The sequence below is a fragment of the Amia ocellicauda genome, chromosome 6 (genome assembly GCF_036373705.1).
Source record: "Amia ocellicauda isolate fAmiCal2 chromosome 6, fAmiCal2.hap1, whole genome shotgun sequence".
NCBI classification, from domain to species: Eukaryota; Metazoa; Chordata; class Actinopteri; order Amiiformes; family Amiidae; genus Amia; species Amia ocellicauda.
The window spans coordinates 12,111,992-12,119,888 of record NC_089855.1 but is presented as its reverse complement, the minus strand read 5'-3'; positions in this window follow the sequence as shown (position 1 = coordinate 12,119,888).

The following is a 7,897-nucleotide window of genomic DNA, read 5'->3' as shown; positions in this document are numbered from 1 at the left end:
TTACCATGTCAACCATTTCTATTTCTGCTTCTGTAGTTCCAACCGGGCTTTCCCAGTCTATGTTTGGGAAATTGAAATCTCCTATGATAAAAGCCACATCCTTGCTACAGGCAGTCCTGATTACATTGTACAATGCAACATCTTTCTGAATATCTGAGTTGGGTGGTGTGTAACACACTCCTACCACTAATCTACCACTCTAATTTGAGTTCTTCTGCCTCAATGTCATTTCTGACATACGATGCTACCCCACCACCTCTTTGATTTTGCCTGTCTCTCCTAAACTGTGTATCCTTTGAACTTGTATTCATCCCCATCATTTTCTGTAAGCCATATTTCCACTATAACTCCTACAACATCATATTCATCTGCCAGCACTATGGCTTCTAGGTCTAACATCTTGTTCCTTGTACTCCTGGCATTGAGGTACAAACACTTCAGGACTTTCCTACTAGCAGTTTCCTTTGTTTTCTTTCCTTAGTGGAACATCTCCCATTGTCAGAGCTCCCTGCCCCCCTGATCCCTAGTTTATAGATTCTCAATTACTCTGCACATACGCTCTCCCAATACATTAGCCCCCCTTCTGTTTAGATGTAGACCGTCCAGTTTGTACAGGTCCCATCTATCCCAGAAGAAAGACCAATGTTCCATGAATCTAAAAACCCTCTTCCCTACACCAAGATTTCAACCACGTGTTAAACTTTCTAATCTCTGCCTGAGATTAAATTTAGAAGCATGTGGCCACTACAGTGTTAGGTTTGCAGACTGATTGCCTTCCTGGGTGAACTCATCCAAGCAGATTTAATTTGTGAACGTTGTCGGCATGTTGAAATCCTAGAGATCAAGGTCCGTGACCTTGAGGCCCAGCTTGTTGATCTGCGCTGTATTAAAGATATAGAAGAATTAGTCCATCAGCCCATGAGAGAGATGGTGTGCACGCCAAAATCTAGGAGATCTGAGACCTTTGAGCAGGAAAGTGTAGAGAACTGCTGGGTTATAGTAGGTCATAAACACAGAAAAGGGCACGCACAACCCTGCCTGGTGCTCAGGTTGCAGATCTCCCTAAACTAGTAGACGGGCTACTGTCTTGAGTCTGAGGAGTTTGTTGGGGTCTTCCCAGGCAGAGGCAAGTGTGTATTAATGTAGTCCTGCAACACTCGCAAAACACAATATTCAATATCACTCTTGGTTTTGAGACGCCATAGTTCCCTGATACCCTTTTCAACAGAACTAAAACTATATATATATATATATATATATATATATATATATGTACTAGGTGTAGGTTTTGACGTTTGAAAATGGCAGCCTTCTTTATCTTTGAACATGGAGATTTCTGTATCACAAGTTTCTACCGGGAATGGTAAGTGGCAGGATTTTTTGGGTGTATTGTTGCCTACCATATAATGCGTACTACACTAGTTAAATTAAGCAAGTACCAAACATATGAATATGATGAATTAAGTCATTTTGCCGTGAATTCTGTGTGGTTCATCATGCTTTAAACGGGGATAGTCTCTTGGGTCTCATCTTGCCAAAATAATGTGAACATTTTTACGTGTACGATATGGACGTGTGGTGGCCTGTGCAGCTCAAGTGACACTACTTTTACCATCACCTGTTTCTGGAGAAAACTTCCACGAGATTTGACAGGAGGTTTACGTATAATTTCCCAGCTGCCAGTGGGATGTTCCAGTGAAGTGGAGTATGTTTTGCCCAATTAACCCTTTCAGTGCTCAACAGATGGTGACAAATGTTTTGAAATGGATTAGAGTTTCATTCAGAAACCGATACGCATTGATGACAGAGTCATTGCTAATTGCAATAGTGTATTGGCATTCTATTGCTTCCCCTCAGTTCACAGTATTTAGTGATTTCCATTACTCTGTACAAAGGCTCTTGAGCGCACAATACAGATCAGATACATTGAATGTTGAGGTGTGTTATTCTGATTCAAAAAGACAAAGGTAGTGTTTTTTTCCCAACCATTAGTGAAACCTGTGCTGCAGTCCAGTCCACTCTCAGGGACTTCAACCTAAACATCTCCCCTGTTCTCTCCATTTGGATTGTGTGTTCAGTACAGCATTTCAAATGTCCTATGAAACCAGAAATGCCTATATGCCTCCACACTGTACAAGAACATTACGAGGAAAACATAGCAGCGATGTTCTTTTGAAAAGCACTTTCAATAAATGCCCCTTTAAATTAACTTTGCCTCCAGAAAAATATAAATTGTAAATCATTTTTTTGTGATTGTATTCATTTGGATGACAGCATGTATGTGAGGAATGAAGCCAGTTTTCAATAAATGACAATGATAGAAAAACAAAACCGAGTGGATCATATGTGAATGATTGTTTCAACTCCTAGATCTGCACTTATCCATGGCACCAGACAAAAGTGGTACTATTTCAGAAATGAAATGCTGTGTTGAGTGGCTTTCTCAATCCCAGTGCTTTAGTTATTTAGAGCAAACTTTGCAATTCAGTACTTTACAGTTCTTAATGTGTTTGATATTGATGCTGACAAAAAGCAATGGATTTCACATGAATGTAGCCAGGTGGTAAATTTGGCTATAGAGTTATTCTCCTTGTAGTTTAGTTTCCTTGTGTTGTATTTAGATTTAATTAATTTATGTATAAACTTATTAAGCTCTATACAGTTTGAAGTTTGCATACCCACTGATTGGTCATTTAAGAGGGTAGAAAAGGAAAGTGTTAAAAGTAATTTGTGGACCGCAGAGAAACTAATACAAAGATGAATGTAAATGGTGACATCGCTAAGGTCCTTCTCACCTCCCGCCACTAGGGGCCGCTGCTCCGTAGAAGTTAATTAGGTTAAGTTAAGCACTTCCTCTTTCATTGCGTTTTAGGTAGAGCTGAATGGGGAGAGTGAGGCAAGATGGATGCTGCGATGCATCGGAGCTGATCGCGGGTAAATCTCCAATTTAGTTATGACATCTTGTTGAAATGTAAATGTATACAGGTTTATATATTTATAATCTTTGATATGTGAACATATTATGTGTTTTAGGTTTTTATCGTGACGGATGCCTTGTGTTAATGAAGTAACCTGATGTCTCCTCGTGGTTAGCGAAGGTAATCAATCCAAAGGATTTGAAATTCACATCGGGGTTTTACTTTTGTACTTATATTTAAATGTATGATCTTTTATTTCAATAGTGTTGGTGTTAGTGCCATTTTTCCTGTTCAATGTAATTCAGGAACCGCTGTATAAGTGAATTGTAGTGGAAGTAAACGTATGCACGCGTGAGATACAGTGGGCTTAATAGATGTGTTCTGTGTTTTGTCTTTGTCTTCATACAGCTGTAAGCCCACTGCCGTATTGTTTAGTATTGTCGTGTATTATTTATTATTATGGTGTATTGTTTTTATTTTGTATCCTGTACCTCGTATGTTCTATAGTAAATTCATTTCATGCCAGTTTAGAAAGGCCAGTTGCACACCCTCTCGGCAACATATAACAAAAATAAAGAACTCCCAAAGAAGTTAATGTGTCCTGTGTAGTGTATCAATTTCATGGGCTACGTGGATATCAAATTATTAACCCAAACAATCATGACATCATTTAAATTCACACAGTAAACACTTATTTATTTTTGTTTCTGGAGTCCTTCCAGATGTTGGACTCTGTGGTTGGTGGAGCTGCAGGACATCCCACATTGGTTCCTCAGCTGGTGGCTGCCAGACCTGATGCAAGAAGCAACACCAAGCAGGATTCAGCAGACAGACACATAAATGACATAAAAACTCCAACCCCCCTGCTCCAGACAGCTACACATCTGTGCTCAGCGGCCACTTCATTTTTATTGTAAGAAGCTTCTTTCTTTTCCTAAATGTAACCGCTGAGAAGGCCAAGTCTGTAGTTTGCTGATAGCTCAGTTTTGATTTACAGTGCTAAAAAAAAAATAGAGGAACACGTAATCATCACAGTATAACACCAAGTGAAATAAACTTCAGGGATATCAATCTGTCCAGTTAGGAAGCCTAAACGATTGTGAATCAATGTCACCTGTTTTGGTGCAAATGAAAGTGACAACAGGTGCAGTGGAGAGGCAACAGCAAGACAACCCTCAAAAAGGGAATGGTTTTGCAGGTGGTGGCCACAGACAATTGTTCTCTCCTTAGCCTCATATCCTTCTCTAGTTTTGCATCTTGCTAGTGTCCTTGTCGCTACTGGTAGCATGAGGCGGTACCTGCAGCCCATTCATGTTGCACAGGTAGTCCAGATCCTCCAGGATGGCACATCCATACATGCCGTCGCAAGAAGGTTTGCTGTGTCTCCCAGTACAGTCTCCAGAGCATGGAGGAGATACCAAGAGACGGACCGTTACAGCTGGACAGGGCCGGAGAAAAGCATCAACCCAGCAGCAGGACCGGTGTCTGCTCCTTTGTGCAAAGGGGAACAGCAGGAGCACTGCCATAGCCCTACAAAAGAAAAGAGTCTGGAGATGCCATGGTGAACGGTATGCTGCCGGCAACATCATCCAGCATGACCGCTTTGGCAGTGCGCCAGTGATGGTCTGGCGAGGCATATCCTTGGAGGGTCGCACAGACCTCCACGTGCTAGCCAACGGTACCCTGACTGCTGTTAGGTACCAAGATGAAATCCTCAGACCCATCGTCAGACCTTATGCTGGTGCAGTGGTTAGCCACAAAAAATCCCAGAGGGCATCTGACAACTGTTGATTGCCGCCCCACTGAAATCACACTGGATAAACTGATTCCTTTTGCATCGACCTCTGTCTGTGAAACGATTTTTTCTACACTTACACACATTAAAAACAAACTGTACTGTTGCTACTCACAAGAGTGGAAATTGGGTCTCGGTTATTGGATTCTTCCATATCCAGTCCTGGCCAATCAAAATAGAGGATTGTCAGGTAGCAGTGTCTGTGAAAGCCGCTAATTGGTAGTTTCACATCAGAATACTCAGCAGTTTATACGAGGTGATAATTACCATAAAATAAATACATGAGAATAACGTGCAGCTCCAAAATGTCATCGAGTGGTGGGAAACGAGCTCGCCAGGACTCTCTGCTGCAATATCTTGGAAACACATTTATAAAAAAATACAATAAATGTGAAATAATGCAATGTGACAATTTTTGCAATTGCAAGAAGATCTGAACTTTATTTTAAAATACTCATCTAACACAACAATTTTATTAAATAAATTTGGGAAACATACCTGTGCGTTCAAGTTCCAGTGAAAACAAACTATATAGCAATAGCTGTCTGTGTGTTTGAATAATATTAGTTTGTTTGTTGGTCCTCTTTCCTTTTCTGTCATTGCTAGTTTCGCAGAAGGGTGTTTGGCTCTTAGGTGGGTTAACATACCAGCTGTTGATTTGTGGTATATTAATTCCACTTCACATATTATTATTATTATTATTATTATTATTATTATTATTTTTATTTCTTGGCAGACGCCCTTATCCAGGGTGACTTACAACATAATTGCAAAGCAAAGTGCAAAAATACAGTTCAGTAAAGGCATCAATGATTACAAAACATAAAACATAGCAATTCAAAATATAATTCATTTTATAAGTTCCAATTTACAATTTACACAGGCAAGTACAGTAAGTGAGGTCCTACATCCTGGACGGTAAAAGCTAAGTGTTGTCAAGATGTAGGGTCACAGTCAAGGGCTACGGGAAAGGGAGCAAGGAGGAAAACAACTCGAAAACACAAGAAGCATTATAAAACTGTGAAGTGCTATCTAGCAGGGATAAAAGGACTAATATTACATCTACTGTCTGAAAAGATGCGTCTTATACACTTAACAGTGTTTTCATTTACTTTGTCAAAGTATTTCCATGCTGAAATTCTCTATGAGGAAGCCATTGGTCAGGTTCTTGTAGCGCCGCAGATTTTTCGCAGATGTGCGCTGATCTGCAGAATTCCACCGATCCCATTGGCGGAGTCGCACAAATCTGTCATTGTCAGCCAATCACAGACATGAAATAACAAATCCCACCCTCCTGTCAATCTTCATTACAGCTACATAGAGAGCCAATCAACCACACAGGCTTTAAAATAAAAACAATATCATTATTATTTTATTATTAATATTTGAACTATCGAATGTTAGATTCACTTGTCGATAGTGGCCATCTTGAACGAATAGTTGAATTTTCGACTATTCGGTCTCATCCTTAATATATATACATTTATATATCCTATATATTAAATAACTAGTAAAATTGTATACAATGGAAAGAGCGTGCTACTGTAACTATGTTGATTCAGGCTCATCCATTCTAGATGGAGTAAGAATAGGTTCATGCATAGAGAGATTCCAATGTAAATGGCCAAATAAAATTTTGAAACGTGAAATGCAAGAGTTTTATGAATTACACAATGTACAGTAAAGATTTTGATCTTTAATATATTTTGTTCATCGAGATCCGATATGTGATTTTTTTGAGCAGTGTATTTATATTCTTAAATTGTGTTTTGCTTTGCACATGTTTTTTCTTTCTTTTCTTGACCGGTGTGGCTTTTATTATTATTTTTGCTTGTTCCTATTTCTTATCACTATTTCACGTGTGCTTTTGATTGATTGCTTTTATTTTACTAATTAATCAGTTTCCTCATTTAAGCCAAATTGCATTTTGCTGCGTACTAATCATCTGGAGCCCTGTAGCTGGCGGGTGGCTTCTGCTACTGGACTCCATACCTGGAGTTAAAAAGCAACAGACAGGCGGAGGACTGGAGAACTCGGGGAAACACCGGGTCTGTAGATGGGCTGCCCAGAGGGGAGGAGAGGGGTGAGGGGTGCCCCCACGAGATGCGTTTCCCCTCCGTGCCGTGAGATCCCGCCCTCCTGGTGAGCTACACCACCGGCCCCTCCTTGCAGCAGGTTTTCCAGTGAGTAGTGCCAACAGCTTCAACCGAGGGAAGAGTGAGCGTTGAGCAGCAGAGAGACGCACAATGCAGCAGCCTGGCGGGGAATGGGCAGACAGAGACCGTGAGTGCGCCGAGGCCTGTGAGAAAGACTTTGTGGACCTGTGTGAAGGAGAGGTCCGAAGCCACGGACGAACAATCCCAGCTTGGCATGCGTGACAGACTGCTGAGGGGATGAGGATGCGTCCCAGAGACGGGGAGACGGACTCCATGAGCCGAGCTCAGTAACTGCTAAGCGCTGAGAGCGCATAAGAAAGCATTCGAGACAGTTAGTTTGTTTTAAAGGTGTTTATTATTTATTATATTGCACTGCCTGCTGGCCTGTAGTCCCCACGGTAACCTGCCCTGTAATCAGAAAAGGAGAACAAGGTAAAACAAGGATTAGGGTCTGTTTTTACTTTAACAGTTGGTGGTGTGTTTCTTTCGGCAGGACTTCACACACTGGTCCATAAACTGGTGCAACACCGAACAGGCTTCAGCAGACAGACACAGGCTGGGATGACATCAGAAATCTGGCCCCCGCTGCTGACAACTACACGACTTGCCAGCCACAAGAAAATGCACCAAGGTAATTGGCTCCCATCCAGATCATATTGACGAAACTACTTGAAGCTCAAAAATGGTAAAATCACAACATAAAATTGACTGTTACCTGATGAAGCTGTGCTTGGTCTGCTCTCGGTGCCGGGGTTTGGAGTTGGCTCTGTGGGCCAACATGTCCTGCGATTCCCGCATGCTGTGGAAGGTCTCATAGCGGGTGATGCGTTCAGCGACCCGCCTGATAGAAGAACAGAGAGCAGTGTTAAGAGGTGGATACGTCTCAGGGCGAGCCCAGCCAGTACAGAGATCCCACAGACACTTTTTCAGGTGCAGTCGGACCAGCTTCAGGCCTGAAGACCACATGGATTCAATCAGGCTCTATAAAAACAAGCAAGCATCCTTCTCACCGTGGAAATGCAGAGTCA